Source organism: Mastomys coucha, unplaced genomic scaffold, assembly GCF_008632895.1.
Source record: "Mastomys coucha isolate ucsf_1 unplaced genomic scaffold, UCSF_Mcou_1 pScaffold15, whole genome shotgun sequence".
Classification (NCBI taxonomy): Eukaryota; Metazoa; Chordata; class Mammalia; order Rodentia; family Muridae; genus Mastomys; species Mastomys coucha.
Window position 1 is genome coordinate 59102527 of NW_022196897.1, and position 25905 is coordinate 59128431.

Genomic DNA, 25905 nt, shown 5'->3' on the forward strand with positions numbered 1-25905 from the left:
TCTCTCTCTCTCTCTCTCTCTCTCTCTCTCTCTCTCTCTCTCTCTAGAAATCAAAGCATGGCACAGAGATACCAGGTCTTCCTTGTGCACTTAGTTACCTGTGGGCCCAAGGGAGAAATTGATGCTTTGTGAGCAAATGCCACTTCTAAGGGCCTGTTATAAAGAGACTTGGTGGTACTGATGCAGTCCAGAGGCAGTCTGCTGGAAAATGGCATTCTTCTTAGGAGAAGCTGGTCATCTACTTCTATTTAGGTGCCTTCCACTGATTACAGCTACATCAGAGTGCCTCTGTCCTAAAATCAGTCTGCTTTACATAGAATACCCCAATTTAAAGACCAATCTTATTTCCTAAATACCCATTGAGTTGGCACATAAATCAAACATCACAGAGTATATTGAACCACTTCAAACATTGACTTCTAAAAACAACCATGGATAATGGGTCACCTGGGCAGTTCTGCTAAGCCTCATCTCTGCTCATGTGATCTCTTCCACTCTAGTGGGCCACCTGTCTGGCTACTTGTTGGCTGAGAAAGACTTGCAGGAAGCAAGGAGTTAACCAAAGGCTCTGAGGGGCCCAGTGTAGAATGAGTCGCCAATACTATACAGCACCAAACTAGCCAAAGGGGATTGAGAAGCCATCTGAGAGTCAGAAGGTGGAAAAATACCTTTCTCTGCATTGCATCCCCCCCCCCCCCCCCACCGCACCGCTGCAGAGCTTCAAAGTCATACTTCCCAAATGGTAGAAGTAGGGAAGAGAAAGTTAGTGTGATCTTGCAAACTATCTGCTAGAGCAAGGGCAACACATGGGAGAAATAGCTGGAGACTCTGCCACTCTGGTTTGTTGGGAGTTTTTCAGACCTGGTGAAGCCACTTGTTTAAAGTGTTTATCTTGGTGACTTTGGCAGGCTTGGGAGAGGCAACATTGGACAGAAGAAAGCAGTCAAGCTTGAGCATTGCTAGATCCAGGTTTGACTGAGGAACACTTGCATGGTGTGTGGGGCTATTTCTAGCTATTACCATCTCACTGGAGTACCCATCAACCAGACTTCCCTGTGTGTGCTATAGTCTGCACCATAGGCTTTGGAGGACAGACCTGGGCTGAAAACTTTGATATGTTCCAAAAAGATGAAGAGAGAGAGGGGGAAGGGAGAGGGAGAAGGAGAGGGAGAAGGAGCTCCATGCGAGCTTTGAGTCATTGAAAATGACTTGGGAATGGGGGACAGTTAGGGAATTATGTTAAACACTTTTCCCTTGTCTTAGTTAAGGTTTCCATTGCTGTGAGGAGATACCATGACTACAGCAACTCTTATAAAGAATAACATTTCACTGGGGATGGCTTACATCTTCAGTCTACTATCATCATGGCAGCATGCAGGCAGGCATGGTGCTGAAGAAGGAGCTGAAAGTTCTACATCTTGATCCAAAGGCAGCCAGAAGACTCTCTTTTCCACAGGTAGCCAGGAGGGGACACTCATTCCATATTGGGCAGAGCCTCAGCACAAGAGTCCTCAAATCGCCACCCACCATGATATACTCCCTCCAACAAGGCCACACCTACTCCATCAAGGCCACACCTCCTCATAGTGCCACTCTTATGGGCTAAGCATATTCAAACCACCACACCCTTTGTACCCCAAACTTGTGTTACAATAGTTAGACATGTGTTGTTGAACCAGAATACCTATATAGCTGTGGATGCCTGTGTGCAGGTATGGCTTAAAAATTCTTTGTAACTAACAGATAACATTCTTTAAGTTACTGAATGAAAGGAAGAGAAATGAAAATAAGATAAAAGACTCATGTTTCTTTTTAAAAATGATTTTAAAACATTATGTGTGTGTGTGTTTGTGTGTGTGCCTGCATGAGTTTATGTGCACCATGTGCATGAAGGTGCTTACAAAGGCCAGAAGAGGGTGTTGGATCCCCTGGTAGGTGGCAGTTGTGAACCAGCTGATGTGGGTGCTGGGAACTGAGCCCTGGTCCTCTGCAAGAGCAATAAGTACTCTTCCCCTGAGCTATCTCTCTGTCCCTAAGACTCATGCTTCCTACCTACAGATCAAATGATCAAAAATGAAAGAAACAAATAGAAAGAATTTAAATTAAAGTACAAATCATACCTACATAAATCATACTGGAAATTAGGTTTTCACGTGGCCTGGGTGTTCATTGAGAAGTTCAGTTCACACAGTCTAGAATCAATTCCTCATGGTTATGAGATTTCGCCGTAAAAAGCTAGCTCTTCATCAACAGTCCTAATCTTCTCTTATCTAATACATACAAGCCATTATAAAATCCATTTGTATTTCTGGCTTCAGAAATTAAATTGTAAGTATGAAGCAAAGTATACATTAAATTAGGGATTATCACTTGCAGCACTCTGTGTGAGCTGGGTGCTGCTGGGCCATTTTAATTAAGAATTCCTTCTCAATAACAATAAAAGCAAATGAATAACATTAAGTCAACATTGAAACAGTTGTGTGTGGGGGAGAGTGACAGTGGCTGAGATACGCAGCCATATTACACATGAGCAGAGTTCACATGTGTATTTAAAAGGCACATCTTCAGCAACCAGAAGGCCTGGGACATGAATATAGAGCTCTTTGGGACTCCAAGAAGTACTTGGGTGGAGCTTGGGGAGAAAATTCTTATTTTTCCCTAGCTAGAGGACAAGGAAGGCCACTAAGGAGTTCAGAACTTTAACTAAGAAGCTTTCTGAATGTTGAATTTGGAAAGGGATCTGCTGGGCTATGCTGACTCAGTCAGTAGTGCTTCCTGCCCCTCAGTCCTTCCATTTATTGAACACATACTCCGAGCCAGGCACATATGTGTGGCATTTTATTCTAAATACTCAGGAGATGAATAGTGTCACTAGCTACTGGTGAAGAAACACACAGAAATAAAATAGCTTGCCCCAGTTTGCACACTTAGTTGATGATAGAGCATGGGTCACCAATGAATAGATTTGATTCCGACACACTCATTCATGCTGAGGGTGCCCTGAGTGCCTAACTTTCTGCCCCAGAGGACTGAATCTGTACACGTTTGATGCTACGCAGTAAAATCAATGGGGGATCGTCAGAAGCTCAAGCATGAGATTCACTTTGCAAAACACAGTAATTAAGATTTTATGTACATATGTACACATGTATGTATGCATCTGGCTATTTCTACATGAGCTCTGGCCCAGTTGCCCAGTCTGGCTTCAAACTGCTCAGCTCGATGATGATCTTCTGGTTCATCCTCCTCAGTAGCTGGGACCACTGGCAAGCTAGCTCAGCAAGTTATTTTGTATTTTTCTTTTTGTTTGTTTGTTTGTTTTTCCAGAAAAAAATTAACTTCTTTAAGTACTTTAAGAAGTAATTTATCTGCTACCTGGACAAGTTTTCTTTTCCTCTTTTATTACTTCTTTTTTTTTTAAAGATTTATTTATTATTATAAATGAGTACACTGTAGCTGTCTTCAGACATACTAGAAGAGGACATCAGATTTCATTATGGGTGGTTGTGAGCCACCATGTGGTAGCTGGGATTTGAACTCATGACCTTCAGAAGAGCAGACGGTGCTCTTACCCACTGAGCCATCTCACCAGCCCTACTACTTCCTTTCTTTTGTGAGATTATAATTACAACATTTCTTCATTCACCTTCCTCCCTCCAAACTCTCCCGTCTCCCCACTCCTTGCTCATTTTCAAATTCATGGCCTATTTTTTCTTAAATTGTTGTTACACACACACACACACACACACACACACACACACACACACACAATCAGCTCAATCTGTATAATGATACTTGTACGTGTTTCTAGGGCTGACCAGTTGGGAAGAGCACACCAATTGATTGGTTATCCAAAACCAAATGGCTAGTGAGGTTGAGTGATCTGTATTGTTCCTCCTGGATTTTTATCTTTAAGATAGAAGTGGGTGTGTGTGGGTGTGAGAGAGAGACAGAGAGACAGAGACAGAGACAGAGACAGAATCCTTGAATAAATTTTCCATATATCCTATGTGTGTCATAGGTCAGCTACAGAAAGACTAATTTTCTCAAGATCTGACAGTGCTCTGTATTCCCCATAAAGGAGAGGGCTCGCTTGCATCTGCAGTACTTTCTCTGAGGCAGTGTGATTGGTCCATTTGTATATCCTGCTGTTCTTTATGCTTTATTTATTAAAATTGGTGCCCCTGAAACCAGTGCATGATTAAACTATGTATGCATACTGACTTGTTGGTAATATGGAGAAGGGGTTTCATTACAGAGCTTCAAGCATCCTCACTGGGCACAATCTTGTTTGGCCACGTTGGCTGCCAGTCTTCTGGTTTCTTCTCTCTCCTCTTTGTTGCCTCCATTCCATCTTACAGGCTGACTGACATGCCATTGTTGAGAACTAAATCATGCTAACTTGAAACTTTCAGGAGATGCTCCTGTTATAGGGCTCCATTTACTTGAAATGGGTATTATAAATTACAATAAATAACTATAAGGCTGGTCATGGTGGCATGTGGTTGTAACCTCAGACATCTGTAAAGCTGAGCCAATGACCACAGGAAGGACTGGGTCTAATTGCTAAGGAACAGTGTATAATCAGGACATTTAGGAGGTAGAAGCAGACACACAAGAATGAGTTCAAGGGAAGCCTGGTCTCCATAGTGAGTTCCAGGACAGCCCAGGTTACATAGCAAGCACTGCTTCAGAAAAACAAGGAGAAACCAAACAACAGAGTGATAACTTGAGTTTAAGAGGTGACAGCAGCCTGGGTAACCAGCCCAGCTCAAGACAAACACAACAGGTCTGACTTGACATCAAATCAGGAAAGCACAGTTGCTTAAAACCTACTGCCTCTAGCTCTTCCTGCATTGTGTGGTGTGGTGTGGTATAGTGGTGTGTGTGTAGTGTGTGTGTGTGTGTGTGTTAGTATGTGTGTGTTAGTGTGTTAGTGTGTGTGTGGTGTATGGTGTGTGTATGGCATGTGTGATGTATGTATAGCATATGTGGTGTGGTGTGGTGTGTGCATGTGTATGTGTATGTGTGTGGTATGTGTATGGTGTGTGTATACATGTGTGTGTGTGTGTATGGCATGTGTAGTATGTATGTGTGTATGGTGTATATATGTGTATATGGGATGTGTGTATGTGTGTATATGGTATGTGTGCTGTATGTGTGGCATGTGTGCTTTGTGTGTGCATGTGTGTGTTTGTCATGTGTGCTATGTGTGTGTATGGTGTGTGTGTGTGATTTGTGTATGTGTGGCATGTGTGCTATGTGTGTGTATGGTGTATGTGTGTGTAGCATGTGTGCTGTGTGTATGTGTATGTGACATGTGTGCTATGTGCGTGTGTGTGTGTGTGTGTGTGTGTGTGTATGGCATGTGTGCTCTGTGTGTGTGTGTTTGTGTATGGCATGTGTGCTGTGTGCGTGTATGTGTGTGTATGGCATGTGTGCTGTGTGTGTGTGTGTATGGCATGTGTGCTATGTGTGTGTATGGTGTGTGTGTATGTGGTGTGTGTGGCATGTGTGCTGTGCTGTGTGTGTGTAGTATGTGTGCTGTGTGTGTGTGTGTGTGTGTGTGTGTGTATGGCATGTATGCTATGTATATGTATGGTGTGTGTATGTGTATATGTGTGTATGTGTGTATGTGTGTATGTATGTATGTATGTATGTATGTATTTATGTGTTCCTATCAGGAACAGTAAATATCTTTCCTGTGTAGTTTTACTCAGATTTGATTGGGAATGAAGAGTGAAGAGTCAAAGCCATGAGGAGCCAGGCTGTGCCCAAGCACATTCTGAGCATGGGGACATGCTCACAGAAATCGGAGCCTCTCCAAGTCACTGCCACTCCACTTGGAGACAAACTCCCAGAATACACACTGAGGTCACTCTTCCTTTCTCTTTAAAGCCACCAAGTCATAATGAGCTCATTAAGGGGTAGGTTATTTCACCCTTTGCTATTTCTGGTAACTGCTCAGAGGCAAGAGTGATATTTTTGTGCCCTTCATCAGGTCAAAAGATTTGAACCAACTTCTAATCTCCCCTGATCTTTACCTTCTTAATAAGTAGTCATTTTGAAGCTGGAGAGAGTGCTCAGTGGTGAAGTGCACCCATTCTTCCTGCAGAGAACCCAAGTTTGTGTCCCTGCACACATCAGGCAGCTTACAATTGGCTGTAACTCCAATGCCAAGGGATCTGACACCTCTCTGACCTCATACACACACACACACACACACACACACACACATGCACACATGCACGTAAATAAATGATTATTTTCTTTAAAACTAGTCATTTCAATTGAGGGCTCTGAACCCCCAGAGAAGTCTTCACTCTCACGTACAGTCTTCCTGACACTGTTTCTTGTCACCTCCTGCAGCATCTTGCACATGGTTTCATTGGCCATGTGGACTATCATTTCACAAAATGACCTACAGCCCAAGGCACAGCAACAATAACTCAATCATACAGACAAAACCAACGGGGGGGGGGGGACCATGGTTATTGAATTAGTTTTTTTTTACTGTAAGAAAATACCTGAAACAATCACCTTGTGCAGAGAAAAGGTCACATTTTTTGTTGTTCCTTTTCCCTTTCCCTTTCCCTTCCCTTCCTTTCCTTTCCTTTCCTTTCCTTTCTTTTCCTCCCCTCCCCTCTCCTCCCCTCCCCTCCCTTCCCTTCCCTTCCCTTCTCCCTTCCCTTCCCTTCACTTCCCCATTCCCTTCCCTTCCTTTCCTTTCCTTCCCCTTCCTTTTCTTTCCCTTCTTGACTTTCTATGGCCATGGCCTTGAACTCAAGTTTTCCCGAGCTCTGGAATTACAGGTGGGTGCTTTCCACATGATTTAGCCCCTTTTTGAAGGCATGCGTGCATGGTTGGTTGGGTCATTGCTTTGGGCCTGTGGTGAGGAAGCATACTGTAGCAGAGACACATGGCAGAGCAAAATCCCTCACCTGATATCGCGGGCAGGAAAGTGCAAGAAAGGAAAAGATGGATCCTTCAGAGATAACCCTAATTATTATACTAGAAACCCTTCTGCTGAGCCCTAATCTCAAGACTTCGACCTTCAACACCTGGGCCTATGGGGATTTCAGGGACAACAGTTTTCCTAAAGCAAGCCTGCCAAGCAACATACCCTAACACAGACTAGACATGTTTAGTAAAGTGCCTATAGGAGAAATCTACATCATATAGCAGAAGAAAATCCATGCCAGCTCCCTAAAATAGCCAGAACAGTAATTCCTTCTTATACATAAACAATAACTAGTAATCACTAGAGGTACCTGAGAACATAGAATTGTAAGATCTAAATTAAAAAGAATACTGAACTCCAGGGGAAACAAGTCATTCAAGGAACAGAAAAGTAACAATAATAATAATAAATGCTTAGCATGTGAACCACAGTCAATCATAACAATAACTTGCTTTACTGACTGCGGACTCCGGAGCAGATCCTGTTTTAAATGTTGTACATGTATTGATTTATTAACCAAAACAAAAACCTAATTGTTACCCTCAAACTATAGAGGAAGAAATGAGCCCCAGAGAGGCTAAGTGACATATCCTAGGTCCTGGAGCTTCAAAGAAGATGGTGATTTATCAGTCCACGTTTATCTAGCACCACAGCCTTTTTAAAAAAAAAAAAGTCCCTATTCCATAATGCCTTCAGCTATTAATTGTGTGTGTGTGTGTGTGTGTGTGTGTGTGTGTGTGTGTGTGTGTGTAGACCAAAGGTAGAAGTCAGATGTGCTATTCCTCAGGTCCTGCCCATCTTGGTTTTGGTTTTGTCTTACAATGGTCTGGAGCTTGCTGCTATGGATTCCCCAAGGAATCCACACATCTCTATTGTTCCAGAGATGAGCTTATAAGTACATGCTACCATGTGTGGCTTTCCCATGCAGGTTTCAGAGATAAAATGCAAGTCCTTATGCTTGCTCAGCAAACACTTTACCATTATAGCCCTCTCCCCGCCCCCCCCATTCTTCTTGCCTTTAGGGCACTTCCATGTTGCCATTAACATCTATCCTTAGGGATCCATCAAAGCCTCAAGTTCTCTCACCATCCTGACTTCACCTAATCTGGGGAAGAGGGAGAGCTGGAACTTGGTTCCCAACTACATGTCCATTGAGGATAATTGTACTATGATGCTGAAATCAGGCTCAGGATGTGAAGGTGACTAGGAACCCTGTTCTGTAATAGTATGTCAACACTAACACTGACCGTATCCACATCCATCAGGGACAGGCAGAATCTGCAGCACCATGTGATATGTCTAAAGCAACTTCCTCTAGAGATGAGAATGCTGCCTATGTTGTTGAGCCAATCTAACACACTGAAACTTGTGGAAGGTTTGTATAACTAATTTTCATAGCAAAATGACCTAGACAAACTGGCCATCTAGACAATTGTAGACCGGCTACATGAGGCTGAGATTTGACGGCTCAACTGAAAATAATTCCCTGGAATTTTTGCAAATCTGACTTACAATTACTTTGAGATGCCTGCCGCAAAGATTTAATAAGACTTGCTCTATTTTAATGAAATGAGAAACTAAGACAACTTACTCAGTTATTTCAACTCATTTGCATTTTTTCCTGACATCCGGCCACAAGAGAATCTTGAGTGAAATGTTTAAGAAACGGGGGCAAAAATGTATTTGCATACATGAGTATCTTGCAGGAACATGGGAGACAGCTGTTCACTCTGAAGGAATTATCCTCCCCATCTCCCATCCCACCCCCACCCTGCTGCAGGGAATTTGTATCAGTCCAGACTCCTAGGACAAAATGCATCCTGCCTCTTGTTGTTTCCTAGCATGTAACACATGTGTTTGATTTTTCTTCCTCCACCAGGAGATAGTGACTACTATCTAAGACAATTTCAAAGAAATTTTCAAATTCAAAAGAAATTCAAAAAGGGCTGAAAATGGGGGTTATGACATGAAGAATTATCACACAAAGTATGACAGGAAATAGAGCAGAGTGTGTCCGGAAGAGGGATGCCAAGAATAGGGGCCAGCCAAGTGTCTCAAGAACCAGCTCTCATCTCAGGTGGCAGCCTACTGTTCATCCCAGCGTTCGGGATGCTGAGCCTGAGGGATCACCATTTCAGGCCAGCGGGAGCTACATGGGGAGGTTGAGGCTGTGGGTGGGACTCTGTCACAAACAAATGCGCAGAGAATAGTGTAAGACAACGTATTCTAAACAGAAAATGAAGCTAATAAATGGCTTCAAGAAAATCAATGTTTTCAAAGAAAAGTTCAACTCTTTAAGGTTTCAAAATTAACCAAAAAATGAGGAATCGAGGGAGAAAGAAAAGAAACAAGTTTCCATGGGGAAACAAATTTTACTTTTTTCTTGTTCCTTTTTTTTCCCCCCAGACAGTCTTACTATGTAGCTCTGGCTGGCCTAGAACTACATGGCGCTGGCAGGCCTCTAACTCACAGAGACCCTCCTACCTGTGCTTTCCAAGTACTGGGATTAAAGAAATGTGCCAGCACACCAGGCTTTTAACTGGCTTATTATCTTTTATCTCTTTAATCTCTATGTCTTTTATGGAATTAGCTTTAAATCTGATGAATAAAATTATGTTAAGACAGGGAAATCCTGAAACACTAAAAATGTTCTCTCCAAACCATAGCTTCATTATTTGACTGTATCCAAAACCAGAGATGAAACGATTTGACATTTACTGAAAAAAATGGGCATTTGCTCTGCACAGGCTCTGAAACAAGTCTTCTACAAATACAGCCTTTAACTCGCAGTAAAAGCAACATATATATTTGTCTTTACTCTATTGCAAGAAACAAGTACATTTTATTTGCTTTTAGAAAATGTATAAATCACTTTTTCAGAGAGATGGCTCAGCAGTTAAGAGCGCATACTACTGTTGCAGAAGACCAGCGTTCAGTTCCCATCACCAACATCGGGTGGCTCACAATGGACTGTTCTCCAGCTCCAGGCTACCCAGCCCTCTTCCAGCATCCACAGGCGCCTGCACTCAGGTACACACACACACACACACACACACACACACACACACACACACATGCATGCACACACTCATACACACACACACTCACACACTCACATACATACACACTCACATAATACACACTCACACACATACACACACACTCACATACACACATATACTCACGCACACACTCATACACACACTCACACATTCACATACATACACACACACATACACACACACTCACATACACACATATACTCACACACACACACACACACACACTCACACATACACACATTGAATAATAAATCTAACAGTTGCATGTAAACTTGATGATAGCACCCCAAAATGGTCAGCACAGCTATTAGGAGAGTGACTCACATCAGGAAACCACATTTTAAAAGTCAGAAAAACTTCTAAGATACAAGATAAATGGTCACTATGGGATGATATTGTGAGGACACCACAGAAAAAAAGGAAAGGAATAGAGACTGGGAGAGAAAAGGAAGACATTTTCTGAAAATAATTCAGAGACCACAAAGACTAATTGGATGTAAAATGATTTGAAACCGCCACATGGGACCAGAAGTCTTGTCTCACTGAAAATGCAAACTAGCCTTGTAGAACACTAATAAAGAAGGTGACGTGTGACAAACAGTGAAGGCCTCATAAATCTCATGTACTGACTTGAGAGTGGCTTGCTGGAGAAAACAAAGTCACCTCAGACTCTCTAAGAATCAGCAGACATACTTAAAATATACATAAATATATATACACACACTCACCTTTATTTATATAAATATACAGATTATTAAATGAATTTTATTAATATATAAAGCATTTGTATCTTATATACTATTTCCTTGCTTACAAAAACATAACTACAATCTACTTCATGTTAGAACACTGATACTATGCACAGGAAAAACAAATATTATGATTATGAATTAAAGATCGTGATGTAGAACATTTCTTAAATCAATGGAAGATCATTTGCTGAGAAAAAAAGACTTAATTTCCCTTTATAAATAGCTGCAGATTAGAGAACAACAATGGCTAACTCTGCTATTGCTGTGCATTTAAAGCCAAGATGATGACTGTATTGAAAAAGAGGGACGAGAAAAATCAATAGATTATGGCTTCAGTGGAGCTCACAACAATGCTGATTAAAGAACACAAATGGATTGCATAATAGTAAAATAACTATAAACTGAGTATGGATTTAAGCCTATGTTAAGGCCATTCTTAACTGCATTGTGTCTTTAGAAAACATGCATTGAAATTACAACAGCAAATTAAATTTATTCGACCGCAAAATTTAATACATAAGAAATTGCATTTCTTCTAATGATCTGGAAGAGGGAGTAAATAGCATGTTAATGAAATTTGCAGATGCTACTAAATTAGAAGGTGTTACAGACAACAGTGTGGACAGGGTCTTAATACAAATGGACCTTATAAAGTCAGAGAAGAGCCAAGGGTGGCCCCCAAAAGGGCAAGTAGAACTTAACAAAGATATTAATTGGGTACATTTCAACATGAGAAAGAAAAATATGAAAGAAGTAGAGAGAAAAAGAGTTTAATATTTAACCAGAATGTCCTGATCGTGAAAGCTGGTATGGTCTATCTACGTCAGCAGGGTCCTGGCCCAGGTTGTGAGGAGTGCTAATTCCTTACATGGAAGCATTTCAGAGGACCTATGTTGCTTTCTTGTGTACTTTTTTGGGAGCAAGTGAAATGAGAAAACAAAACAAAACACACACAGAGATCAGTCTTACTGCTAAGACATAAATGCAGATGAAAGAGAAAGGAAGTGATATTGGTAAAAAGTTGTGGGTTCACACATAGGAACTCTACAGAAGTCTGGGGGTCTGTCCCCGAACCACTACAGTGAAAAACTGTGGTATTCACATTGTGAAACACACTGCCTGAGTAGATGTCTGGTCCCCTTGCTGTTATGCTGCTTAGCTGGTGAGCTTAATTTTAATTACTTACACCAAAAAAAGGCTTAAAGTATTTTAGAAAAATCCTGAAGGCAAGAAACATATGGATTTTTTTCCTGTTTATACACAAAAGCCTTTGGGGATGCACACAATTTGCCCCTTTATTTGTTGCAATCTTTCTCTTTGGGAAATGCTATGACCTTTTAATATAGTTCTTCATGTGATGGTGACCCCCAATTATAAAGTTATTTTTGTTGCTACTTTATAACTGGAATTTTGCTACTGTTATGAATTGTAATGTAAATATCTGTGTTTTCTGATAGTCTTAGATGACCCCTGTGAAAGTGTTGTTAAACAACCCCAAATGAGTGGCGACTCACAGGTTGAGAACCAATGTGCTAAACTCATCGCTTTACTGGGTATTTCAAGAAGTACATTTCCTCTAAGGTATGGTGCAATGGAAAGGAAATGGGCTACAAGATCAGGGCTGCTGGGGTTTACCCAGAACTCATCCTGACTCATGAGCTATGTGATATCCAGCAAATTGGGTGGTATCACTTGAGCCTGCACTTCCTCTTTCATGGATTAAATACATTCAACAATTCATGTATTTGTGAAGCATTTAGTGATTTGCCTAACTGAATTAGTTAATGAAGGTGCATTGTTCATTTCCATTCTTCTTTGGTCTCTAATCGCTAAAGATGGAACTAATTGAATCATAAACTCAACTGTAACTCATTTTCTTTTCCTCGTTAAATATATGAGTGCTTTCAAATACTACTACCTTGAGCCAGTTAGGGTAGGAGGAACAGGGCATAGACACAAGAGTGATATTCATGGATCTTGCCTTTAAGGTTCATGAAGAACAGGAAATGACAGGCATGCAAATTATTAAATGACTATGTTATGGAGTGTAACAAGTCATGAGGCCCCACGGGGCAGAGGAGGATTACTAACCCACAGAAGAGTGGACAAGGCCCTGGAGAAGCAAAGGCTTTAGCTAGTCCTTAAAGGATAGCCAACATTTCAGTTTGATGCAGGTATGAAGCTCATCAAGATAGCAGACAATTTGAGGGCAGGAAAATTGGGGTTAGATAATTGAAGGTTTTGAGTATGCTACAAGGAACTTGTACTTGATGAACTGGGGTGTCAAAAAAATTTCAAAGTTTTTTGAGGTGTTTGTTTTTGAGACAAGATCTCATTGTGCAGCTCAAGCTGGGGTCAAACTTATGATCCCCAAATGCTGGGGTTATAAGCATGGACCCCTATGCCCAGCAGCTTTGGGGTTTTGAGATAATTATTATTTTTTTATTATTTTTAATTATATCTATGTGTTTCTGTGCACATGACTGCGGGTATCCAGAGAAGACAGGGGTGTCAGATGCCCTGAAGCCGTCTGGTGTGGATGTTGGGAATTGAACTCAGCTCTTCTGGAAGAGCAGTACAGGTGCTGAACCACCTTGCTTGCCCTGAGATAATTCTTCTATCAAATATGTTGGCCATTTCTTCCACACTCATGTTCCTCCTTCACCAAGTGTGCATGTTACCTGGGTCTTCCTTTGAGCTGCTACGATGCTGAATGGGCAGATGCGTGAGCGGAATCCAGCAGTGTGTCCTGGGAAACCCCATCAACACTAGTGTTTCAACCCTTGTGGCCCAACTCCCCACTTCTAGAGCAACTCATTATGCCGTGTCGTCACCAGCTCAGATCTCTGTTTGATTTATCAAATCATGCTGAGAATTCTGTCTAAAGTCTCAATGAAATAGAGCTACACCACCCTTCCTGATTCCAGTAAAGAAAAAAATTAGGCACTTCCTGGTTTCAGTGAGTGTGCCCTGGCAAGGATACCATTTAGCAATAAATATAAGATTCCTTTGGGAAACCACAACAAGTCATATCTTTTATGAGATTATCAGTTTCTTACTGTTACTTCTACCTTGAATTAAGTCAAGTGGCAAGGTGTGATGCTGGAAAGCTGTGACAAACTCAGTTTTAGATATTGGATTCTAATATCTAGCAAAGGGCTTTCTTTTGTTTTTCTTGTTTTTTGTTGTTGGTGGTGGTTTTTTGTTTGTTTGTTTTGTTTTTTGTTTTCTGAGACAAGGTTTCTCTGTGTAGCCCTGGCTGTCCTGGAACTCTGTAGACACTCTGTAGACCAGGCTGGCCTCGAACCCCTGCCTCTGCCTCCCAAGTGCTGGGATTAAAGGCATGCCACTGCCCTGAGCAAAGGGCTTTCTTTACCTACTCAATCCAGCTATGACATTGTCCTGAGACTGTATCAACTACAAACTGCCCAGGGTCTTAGGGAGCACCCTTAGACTCTGTAGAAGCAATCACGACTCTTTCAGGGGCTTGAGTTCGACTGCTTTTATGTAGAGTTCCATGACTGTAGAATTTTCCAGAGAGTACACATGTGTGATGTTGTAATACATTAAGCACAGAAGCAGAATGAGAATCCATGTCTTCTTACTTAAGCCAGACATTCAGGAGGTTTTCCAAAAGAAAGAGAAAAAAAGAGAAAGAGGAGATGCTTTTCTGATTTTTAAAGAGGTTTGGACAACAGTTTTTGTTTGTTTGTTTGTTTTTTCCAACTTGTTTTTAGTTTTTGAGATAAGGTCCCACTCTGTAGCCTAGGCTGGCTGAACTTCACAACTGCTGTCTTGCCTTAGCCTCCCAGGTGCTGCGGTTACAGTGTGAACCACTACACCTGGCTGGATTTCATCACCATCCATTATATAGGACTGAATGATGGGGCAGTAGATAAAAAGTGTTTGCTACCAACCCTGTGATGGAAGGGCAGAGCATCTCCAGAGAGCTGTCTTCTGACAGTGATGCAAGCTTCAGTCATGATGCTAAGGTAATGACTGTACTTACCACAGAGGACGTTTGGTTGCGCACCTTAATTTCCTAGGAACTCCCATCTGTACAGCACTAGCCTCTGTAGACGAGCTGGGTAATTCTTAACTGTAATGTTGTGGTCCAGACATCCAAGAGTCCCCATCTGAGATACAGAACTAAGATGGCTGGAGGGAGTGCCCACCTGTGGGGCAGATGTTATCACTTTAGGGGAGGAGGGGACAATGACTGCCCTCTTCCTTTCAAGTTACCTGCTAGTCCTTCTAATGATAGCTGGTGTCATTTCCAGGATTTCCATTAAAGAGAAGTTTAGGGGAGACAGTCTCATTGAATAAGGGGTTACATTGTTGCTAAGTTGTATTTAAACAGCACTTTGAAAAGGTTTTTTTTTTTTTTTAACTTTAGAATGCTTGCTTACTTTGGAGGGTGTTCTTGGCTATAAGAGGGTGCTAAGGACTTCTAAGCCACCCCACTGCTGAGAGTACATCTATTTTTAGTGTGGAAGCCTTTGAAGTAAAGGTTTGATAGTTTTCAGGAGGACTCTTTTGTTACTGCTGTTTACACTCGTAAATCTATATTCTGCCCAATGAGGATAAACTAAAAAACAAACTTGCAAAAAGATTTTTCCCCCTAAGTTTGAAAAAGCTGAGTGTTAGGAGTAAACGCCAGAGAGACTACATGAGCTCTGATGTCTAAAGACATCAATAATTCACAAGTAGACACTCAGTTTATTTTTTTAAAAAAATCAAAAGTTGAAGCAATGAGACTAGAGAAGTGGCTCAGTGGTTAAGAGCACTTGCTGCTCCTGCAATGGATCCTGGTTCAGTCAGCATCCACATGGTGGCTCCCAAACATATATAACTCTAGTTCCAGTGGCTCTCAAATTCTCTTTTGACCTCCATAGCCACCAAGCATGCATATGGTGCACATACATACACGAAGGGGAAACACACACAAATTAAAAATAAATCTTATAAAGGAGTTGAGACAAGCCTAAGTTTAGCACAGAATCACTGTGTATTTATTACAGTCATGGTCCCCCACAATAGAATATAAGGTATCACTGAGAGAGGACCTTGCAACATAGTGGGAAGGCAGGAGGCCCTCTTTGAGGTACTCCTTCAAGGATGGTTTTGAAACTACTCTGTAGAGTTTATTGTTCCTGTTGGCTACTCTCTGAGTCTAATTATAGAAGGAAAATAGAATGGAGGAAATGAGGAGAGATAGTGTGAGCTAAAAATACTGGAAGTTCCATGCTTCCAGAACAAAGCAATGTATGGATGGCTGGTGGCTGGCAAGCTCCAGCCAGTAGCTAACACCTGATTTTGGTGAGCGGGAAACTGAGGTCTGCCTGTAAGTGTCCCACATGATAACTGAGAGGAGCAACAGCAAAGCCAGGTTCTCTGACTCCTCGGCCAGAGTCGGTACACAATCAGATTTCTTTAAAGCTAAGGTGACTGAAGTCTCTTCATGCTCATATCATGCTTAAGGGCCCATTGCTCCCCCCCCCCCCTTTTTTTGAGTAGACTAGAACGTGGTTTCTTTTCTCATTAATGTATATTTACCCACCCTTTCCCATTTATATATTAAATATATATGAACGGTTTTCAGAATTTCTATTTCTCTTTGGGCTTCTTTTCTGATTTCCGTTTCTTGTTTCATCTCTGCCTGTTTTTCCTCTCCTGACTTCAAAACTCAGCAGGAAGCCAGTTTCCTCTCCACAGATTTCTATTTCTGTCAATGACACCATCGTTCTTCCAGTCACCCAGGTCTCAAATCTTGGCATCATCGCTTTCTTCTTTCCCAACAGAATGGGTCACAAATTTCTGTGGCCTTTTTCTGAAACATGTCTCTCAATTCCCATTTTCTTTTTAAAAAAAGATCCCAAGCTGTACCCTCTAACTCTGGCCTTCACGATTCTATCTGTGACAGTATCTACCACTTATCTTGTTTCCATCCCTAAGCAACTCTCTAAATCACTACTAAAATGGATGGGGAGGAAAGAGAATATGACTTAACATCTTCAGGCTGGTAAGCCTCCTGCTCCAATATAAAGCCATGCACTAAAACACGAATATCCATTTTGCACGATTTCAACTTTCCTTAATTCTCCATGTGTGTGCACACGACTAAATTCTAATTCAGAAAATGTCTCCCCTACTTTTGCAACCTCTCTCCTCTCTTTCCTCTCCAGCTCCATCCTCCTCGATCAATTTCTTTCCTTCCCGAAGCCAGGTGCCACGTTTTGTTCACACTTGCAATGGACTCTGGCTCCTCGAGGGGAAATCGCGGGCACTTCTTCTTAAAAGTCACCAACCAGAGCAGCAGGCCTTGACTCCTCCTCAAAATCTCCAAAGTACCTGTTGATGGTCCCACGGAGGCACCGGCGATCCTGACATCGCCTTTCCTGCTATCCCCTTCCCAACCAAGTGCATCCAGTCTCACGGGGGTCGTGCAGCAGACGGGCTCTCCGCGACCTGGAGCCCCGACCTCCCCGCTGGGCACCGGGCCGGGCGTGCCCGGAGGCAGGCTAGCCGGCGCTTCCACGTTCGGAGGTAGGTGGTGCTGTTGCCGCGAAGTCTTCCTCATTGGCGCCGCGCGGAGAGGCGGAATGTTCAACTCCTGACTCCGGCGGAAGCGTGGGAGCCGCGCGGGCCGCCGTCCCCGACCCCCGCCGCCGCTCGCACCCGGCCCGGGAGCCAGGTAAGGGCTGTGGGGGACCCGGGAGGCGGGAGCGAGCTCCGCTGGAGGACCCGCGGGACCGGGGCCTGCGGGGCAGGGGCAGCGCGGCTGCGGGAGGCCGGGGCTCGGCGGGCGGCTGTACTCCGTTCGTCCTCGGTGCCCTGGAGCCCCGCGGCCCCCGGAGCCCGCAGTCCCCTGCCGCTGGGCCGAGGACGGCTTTGGGCATGTCCGGGCCGATCCCGCGGGGCACTCGGTGCCCGGAAGAGTCAGGCCTGGCACAGCTCGCGGCGATCGCCGGGAAGCTGCGGCGGCTGCCCGTCCTGAGCACCCTCGCCTTCCGTGGGAGCACACGCGGGTGTCGCAGGCGCGGGAATCTACACCCGGCTGAGCGCCGTGACCCCCGGCCGCAGCCACGCCTCGCCCCGCGCGTGACAGCTCTCGGAAAAAAACTTTAATTCTAAACTGCCCAGATGACATGGAACTGCCTGGAAAAAAAAAAAAAAAACAATGGCACGTCATTGTTGGGTTGCTGAAAATGTGTGTTTCTCATGCGCCCGGAGATCCTGCAAAGCACTGTTTATGGAGAACATAATTACTATTTTTGTTAGTTTCGTTAATAATGAAAGCACACCATTTGGTGGCCTGTTCCAGCGATTTCACAATAAGCAGCCTTCATTAATAATGCGTGTGAGAACCGTCTTCCAGAATGGATCGAGGACATCTGAGTTCGGATTGTTGTTAAAGTGGGTTCCTGTTTTACCCCTGAGGTGGTTGTAGCGAATCTTCTGGTATTCTTGACCATAGATGAAACCAACTGCCAGCGTTTAATAGATCCAAACCTACCAAAATATTTAACGAGAAAAATAAACAAATGATCCAAGACCAGACTTCTTTGTCGTAGGCCTGTCTCTACTCTGAAATTTCATTCCTTTTTGATTTTTTAAAAAAGTGACGGCTGCATTTTAATTATGGTTTTGATCATTTGTAGAGTCTTTGTTTTAGATTTCTGCTACAATAGTGAGGGATTTGGGAGATTGTAAATGAACATGAATTTAGCTTGTTTGGAAAGAGAATTAAGAGAGAAAAATGGTCTTTTGGAGCACTTTTTATTTTAGTCTTTTACAACATAATTTCGACAAAAATTTTGGGGGATTTTTTTTTTTTAACTGGAGAATGTACAAGTCAAAAGTTTAAGTGGGAAATGTTTTTGTTGTCTTAGAAAGCAAGTAGCTGAATAATCTTTTAAACAATTTTTTTAAAGGGAGATACATAAGAACACATTAAAGGAAATAAATAACCGAATATTAAGCACACAGATTTAGATCTAAAAATGGATGGTCAAAGATCTTGGGAACTGAGGGACCTTCTTTCCAAATAAGGAAACTTGGCAGGCTGCACTGTGTATTTTAAGTTAGGGCAGAGTGAGTGCTATTGGCAATACATTGGCTCAGTGCCTATCTGGTCTATGCAGTGAAACTGAGTCTGATAGGCCTGCGGAATTATAGGCAAGAGTTACAAAGGGTGTGGAATGAATCATTGAATCATCAGAGGAGACACTGGAGAAGTCACAGGGACGTTTTGTAAAATAGGTCAGATAAAACTCTTAGTGTGCCCAGCCGAAGCAGAGTGGACAGTGGGTCTTAGAACTTGACCCAGTCAGGGAAGAGTCAGTGAGTTCTGTTAAGCTGGGAAAAGGAGTTTGTGGTAATACAGTACTGTTGGAATCAGAAAGCCTCCGTGCCCTCAGGTGTTGAGAATAAAAGTTTGGATCATTTGTTTTCCATTTTATTCTACCCAGGACAGATGGGACAAGGTGGGGGACTGTCCTATCTAAACATAATAGCAACAGCTGAGACACCTTCCATCTTACTAGGGGCAAGTTTAGGCTACTTCCCTGGTGGCTATTGACCTTGGCTCACCACACATAAATCAGCATAGTTCTAGCACTATGCAAAGGGTTCTTACCTGTGCAGGGAGGAGAGCCATCAACCCCAGAGCCTGGGCTGGGCAGATAATACAGGGCTCCGAGAGACAGCTGAAGCACTGAGTGACAGGAGTTAAATAATCCCAGCACTGTAAAGGACTGAGAACAGGGAGCCATACATTTGATACTTAGCCCCCTTGGCACCATTGCCAATAGAAAATTAAGCCTGGACTGGATGGTAAGCAGTCCAGTCATTATGGTAACAAGAAATCGGTCTGTTTAAAGAAAAGGAGGTGGAGGGATAAGGAGGTAGTAAATGATGAAGTTAAAAAACAAGAATACCATGGAGGAAAAGAAGGTGGCCCAAGTTGACTTCTGGTGGTATCATTTGTAAATTAGGCTTGGCCGACTTTTATAACCTTGGGGGGCAGTGATACTGGCTTCCCGGGGAGGGGGGGAGGTCTATGAGACAGCCTGTGGAAATGCTTAGGCTAATCCCTGGAGCTCCAGCTGCCGTGACTGAGTGCAGAGAGGGCTTCCCTGAATCTCCCATGCCTTTCCCAGGCTGTGTGCTAGCCTCACCCAGCCGAGGCTAGCCTCGCCCAGCCGAGGCTAGCCTCCTCTCCCAGCTGAGGTTTGCTTACAGTCTTTTGCCTTGTGGCTCTCATGCTTGAGTGTGTATGCTGAGATTAGATGGGGTTGGGGGGGTTTCCTGACCACTCCTCCCTTGAGTATAAGGGTTTCCAAAGCAACTCTGTATGTGGCTTTGTAAAACTATGTGTTGGGGAAGAATCTGAAAATGAATACACTTCAGTGAAGTGAATCTATGAATACACATAGATGAAGAACTTTGAAGTTAGGAGAGCACAGGCAGGCTATGACAAGGAGCCTGGACAAAGATCACTTGGAACCATTTGTAGGGCTCATCTTGAGTAGCTCCTGTGTTCAGGGTTGGTCACTCCTTTCTGGACCTATCTCTGGACTTTACATAGGAAACCTTAAAAGAGAAGGGACACATTCATCTCTAGGTCGTGGAGTAAATATTACTTATTAACCTTTTCTTACAAGGTACCCTACTGTGAGGGAGAGGGAATGTGTCCCCTTAAGGGTCTACAGATATGCCCATAAACACTTCTAGTGTAGGCAAACATTTGCTTTAAAAAAAAATCTTTCATTTAATCTTAAAAAGCCATGTGGACTTTTCAGTCTCTTCTTCCCAGGCGTGTCTTACTCAACTGAACCAATATAAACTGACACATTTATTCCTCCAAATCTTAAAGTCAGATGTCTGCTGTAGGACTCACCTACTTTTTCTGCAGTGCTGTCCACTGCATACACGGGAGTAAGTACTCAGGATGATGGGATTGGCCCTGTTAGCCCCCGGTCTGATGGAAGAGGTAATGCGATTTTATTTTGCTAGGGAAAGTCTTGAATCAGAGCATCATCCTGAGAGTATGTATAGTCTGTGGTTATCCTTATGGTCAAGGGCTCTTTGCTTTGGGGATTGGAGAGAAGTATACAGGACAGGCATTGGAATGTAGACCTCCCCAGCCACGTGAGAAGAATTTCAAGAGGGTGTCCCAAGGATTTTTATTATTTCGTTATTATTTCAGAGATGTAGATCCCCTCATGTTTACTGTCAGGTGCGTGACTGCACCTCCAGTAAAGGAAGACCGGCAGCCAGCACTTCATACTAGCCTGGTTAGTCATCATTCTAGTAAGGCCGGAGTGAACCTTCCAGACGCATCCCTCTTGTCTCAGTGATGCAGGTCTCCACTCCTCGCCCCCACCTTCTGTTGAGCACTCAGGGATGTGTCATTCACTACTGAGAGGGCAGAATATCTTCTTGTGGCGCTACCAGCCATTCTGTAATTTGTAGCCTCTGATAATTTTGCCTCTCACTCAGCCCAGCATCATACAGGTCTTGCTCTTGGCTAATTTTAATATCCCCATGTCTGTCTTATCCTTCATCTTCCTCAGACGACCTGGTTCTGACCTGCCTGTTCAACCCTCGTTAGGATGCATTCCTTGTAGGTGACCAGTCTGGGGCTGTACCTTGTTTGTCAGGAGTCAGGTTGGTTGGGTATTTCCTATTTGACAGGGACAGCTCTGTGGTAGAGATCTGTGCAGCAAATCCCCAGAGTGAGTGGGAGGCTGGTTTGGAAGTGGGCCTCTTCTTCCCCAGATGTGCAGCACCCCAAGCACCTGAGCACTCTTCTAGGCAGCCCCTCTTCCTGATCCCCCTTTTACTGGATAGCAGTCTCACCTCTCCTCTCTTCCCACAAGAATCCCATCCCCACCCCCATCTCCACCCCACCATGGCCCAGGACATGGATGCCCCGGGTTTTGTTTCCTAGTTGGGCACTATTTGAGCACAGGCTCATTCCACACAGTATTGCTCTACCAACCACTTCCTGGTTCCTACTTCTTTTACTTCTGCTAACAGCATTTCTGGCAAGGAAACCTGCCAAGGAGGTTGATTTTCATTTATTAGAATATTAATGGATGAAGAAGAATGTTTCATTTAACTAGCTTGTTTTTGTTTTAACCTTTGCTCCAACTAGAGACTCATACTACTTATATGGTAAAGCACAGATAGAGTGGGGAATTGTCTGTTCTCATTTAGGCTCCTATTTAAAGTTGGATTTTCTCAGATGCCATGCCGGAAGAAGTCCCATTCCTGGACCCAAGCTATTTTATGTTCAATCTGCTTTTCTGCAAGCAATTTTGAAGGAAATAGCAATATAGACACAGTTCTAGTTAGTTTTATTCATAAACTTGGTCCTGCAGCTTTTGTCATTAGTAACAATTTTGGCTTTTGTCCTTTTTAAAAAGAAGGAGGACACAGAGCAGTCTGTTTAGGAATTGCCTCTTTAAATCTCTGATTCTGACATTATGAAGAAATACATCAAACCGAAGCTTTTTCCATTCTTTAAAAAACAAAGCAAAACAAAACAAAACCCAGAATTCTTAAAAAAAAAAAAAAAACAAAACCAAAAAAACCCAACCAAACAGTAAAGTGGATAGGAGGTTTTGATTCTTTTATTTACTGAGCTGTGTGGAGAAATACACATCAGAGCAAGGTTTTTTAGAGGATGAGGGTGCTTTTGAGAAATCATCTGTAAGTTTTTTTAAATTTAGTCATTATGTGTGTATATTTGAACATGTATAGTGCATGGAGGTCAGAGGACAACTAATAGGAGTCAGTTCTCTTCTATCATGTGAGTTCCTGGATCAGTCTCAGACTTGGTGGCAAATACTTTTACCTGCTCAGCCATTTTTCTGGCTCCCAAATCCTTTCTTTTTTTCTCCTTTCCTTGTGTATGTGGTGTGTGTGTGTGTGTGTGTGTGTGTGTGTGTGTGTGTGTGTGTGGTATATGTGTGTGTATGTGTGGTATATGTGTGTGTATGTGTAGTATATGTGTATATGTGTGATATACGTGTATATGTGTGTATGTGTGGTATATGTGTATATGTATGTATGTGGTATATGTGTATATGTGTGGTATATATGTATGTGTGGTATGTGTGTATATGTATGTATGTGGTATATGTGTATATGTGTGGTATATATGTATGTGTGTGTATGTGGTATATGTGTATGTGTGGTATATGTGTGTATGTGTGTATGTGTGGTATATGTGTATATGCGTGGTATATGTATATGTGTGGTATATGTGTATATGTGTATGTGTGGTATATGTGGTATATGTATATATGTGGTATATGTGTATGTGTGGTATATGTGTATGTGTGGTATATGTGTATATGCGTGGTATATGTATATGTGTGGTATATGTGTATATGTGTATGTGTGGTATATGTGTATATGTATGTATGTGGTATATGTGTATATGTGGTATATGTGTATATGTGGTATATGTGTATGTGTGGTATATGTGTATATGAGTGTATGTGTGTGTATGTGTGGTATATGTGGTATATGTATATATGTGGTATATGTGTATGTGTGGTATATGTGTATATGAGTATATGTGCGTGTATGTGTGATATATGTGTATGTGGGCATGAACAAGTACATGCAGAGGCCAAAGAAAGCTATTTGGTGTCTCTCTCTCTCCACCTTATTTTTTTGAGACTACTTCTCTCACTGAATCTAAAAACTGACTGGCCAGTGAGCTCCCAGAATCCAGAATCTTCTAGGATTTGTCTTTGCCCCCAGGTCCCTCTACCTCTGGTACTGGGGTTAGAGGTATGCACAGCCATGTATGACTTTTACATACATGCCAGGGACTTGAACTCAGGGTCTCTTGTTTGCATGACAAGTAATCTTACCCACTGAGCCCTCTCTTCAGCCTGAGAAATCTCTTTAAAAGTTATCTGAATCATAATGACACAGATTTGTCTTTCTTCTTATGTTGTGCCAGGATTAAACTTACAACTACATTTGTGAAGACAAAAGGAGAGTGTAAATTGTTGATGGAAAAAGAGGAAGTATGTAAGTCAGAAATATCCAAAAGGGAAAAACCCAGAGAAATTCCAAAAACTTTATTTATAAAGTTAATTAGAAAACCTTTTCATTGCGCTGTGAAGGCATTTAATAAAGCAGGTTAGAGTTCTCTTGAGTTAGGTGCCCTTGTGAAATGAGCAGATGACATCAGGAAGAAGAAGGCAGTGGCCCTGTGGAAGGCAGACTCTCTGGAACACTACCAAAGCTATAAATGCATCCTAGAAATACTAGTATCTAAAAAGTGCAAAAGGAAAAAAATGTCTTTTAGTAACTTAAATAGGACCCATCTCTATGAAAAAAAAGTTGAAAGAGGAAATAGTTATAATTATATTTAGACATAATGGTGTATATCTTTGACTTAAGCATTTGGGAAGCTGAGGCAGGGGGAATCACAAGTTCCAGGCTAGCCTAGACAACATAGCAAGGCCTTGTCTAAGAAATAAATAAATAATCCTCACTAGTAAGATAGATCTTACAAAGTGACCCAACACCCAAACAGAGAGCAACAAAAATGTGATAAGAAATTAAGACACATAAACACAGATGAAAAGGACTTAGGAGTCAAAGGACCATTTATTTGTTTAATGTTTGTGTAGTAAAAGTGATTGAAATAGAAAAGAAAGCAATTTTGAAAATGGGAACACATACCTGATTGTGCAGGCTGAAATATTTGACTAAGCAAGGGCTCAGAGTCACGGCAGCATGCAGAAAGCTATATGTTCCACCTGTTACGTGCAGATTCCTTGCTGGACTCTAGGCGAGGCCTTTCTGCACCTTCTCTGCTTCCCTGGGCAGGGCAGGCCTTGGGGAAGACTGTGGGAAGTCTGAGTTGCCTAGGACAGTCCTCCGCCTGAGCTCAGACAGCTTGCACTTTGGATCTGCTACTCTCTTGCTAAAGGTGCTACGTACAACCTATGCTACGTAGTAAGGCTTTCCAGTAATGTCGGGTCAAAGCCTGCGCACATGATCACTCTGGGGCTATGAAATGGAAGTGACTTTAAACTTCTTGTTTATGAGGTTAGACGTGCAGTCATTGGAGGAAACATGATTGTTTTCAGAGAGGTGGAAGCAGAATTCTGCTCGGTCTCATCTAATTTAACAGCTTTGCTGTTTAGATGTTAGAGTTTTAAGTAGTCCTGTTGCTGTTGTTGATATTTTAAATTTGTAACAGAAATCAAGTAGGGTACATAGACGGTGACTGGCTTGAGATCAATACCAAATTGAAAAGGCAAAGAGCCAAAGAAAGACCTATGAGTTAAGTCCTGACCCTAGCCCTCTTTTTGAAAAGATAGAAAACTTTTTAAAGTAAAAAAAAAAAAAGCTCCATTTAATGTCTTTCTGCCTGTATATGGCTTTTATAATTAACTAATGATATTATATGCTTTTTATCAGTTTAGTTCATAGATAAAGTTATTTTTGTATTTTTACAAAAATAAGGGACATTTTAAAAATCAACAAGTTTTGGCTACTGCCCAAATAAGCTGATGATCGCATTTAGCCAACTTGCTATTGTTCAAATTTGTGACCCCTTATGCTTTGTTTTCTGTGCTATTCCGGTTCTGAGTCCACCCGTAGTGTTGTGTGATTGCCTGTATTGTGTAAAAGCCTATCTTCAAACACAGTGAGTTGAAAATATTGTATGTGATCTTTGTAAGCAGATGGGTATAGCTAGCTCCCTGTTTTATGCATGGCTCCACTGGTCTAGATAGTAGATAGAGATACTTCTGAAAAGCTGAAGCATAATCTGGTCAGGTCCTGATGCTATAAGTGATCAGCAGCTCGCCCCAGATGCTCAGAAACAACTCATGCTTCATCCTGCTCCTCATAAGATCATCTTTAAATAGTGACTTAAAGTGAAAGAGAAAGCAAGTCTGACTTACATACATAGATACATACATACATACATACATACATATACATAATATACATACATACATACACATGCATGCATATACATGGGCAAACACTAATGCATGTGCACACATAAATGTGTGTGTGTGTGTGTGCGTGCATGTGTGTAAGTGTGTATAGGCGTAGGAAGCTAAACCAAATTTTTCAACTG

The 25905-nt window shown here is 42.3% G+C and overlaps 1 protein-coding gene across 4 annotated transcripts in view; it reads left to right on the forward strand.

The window, feature by feature from the left end:
• The window catches only part of Map3k20 (mitogen-activated protein kinase kinase kinase 20), a 185921-nt gene that overhangs the window by 2686 nt on the left and 157330 nt on the right, over nucleotides 1–25905 (forward strand). For 2 of the 4 annotated variants that reach the window (XM_031370614.1, XM_031370615.1), the window contains exon 2: nucleotides 16961–17321. The gene's annotated coding sequence lies outside the window, so the exon portion shown is untranslated. Of the gene's footprint in view, nucleotides 1–16960; nucleotides 17322–17346; nucleotides 17470–25905 lie in introns of those variants that run through there. The other 2 variants (XM_031370617.1, XM_031370613.1) reach the window with 2 other exon arrangements.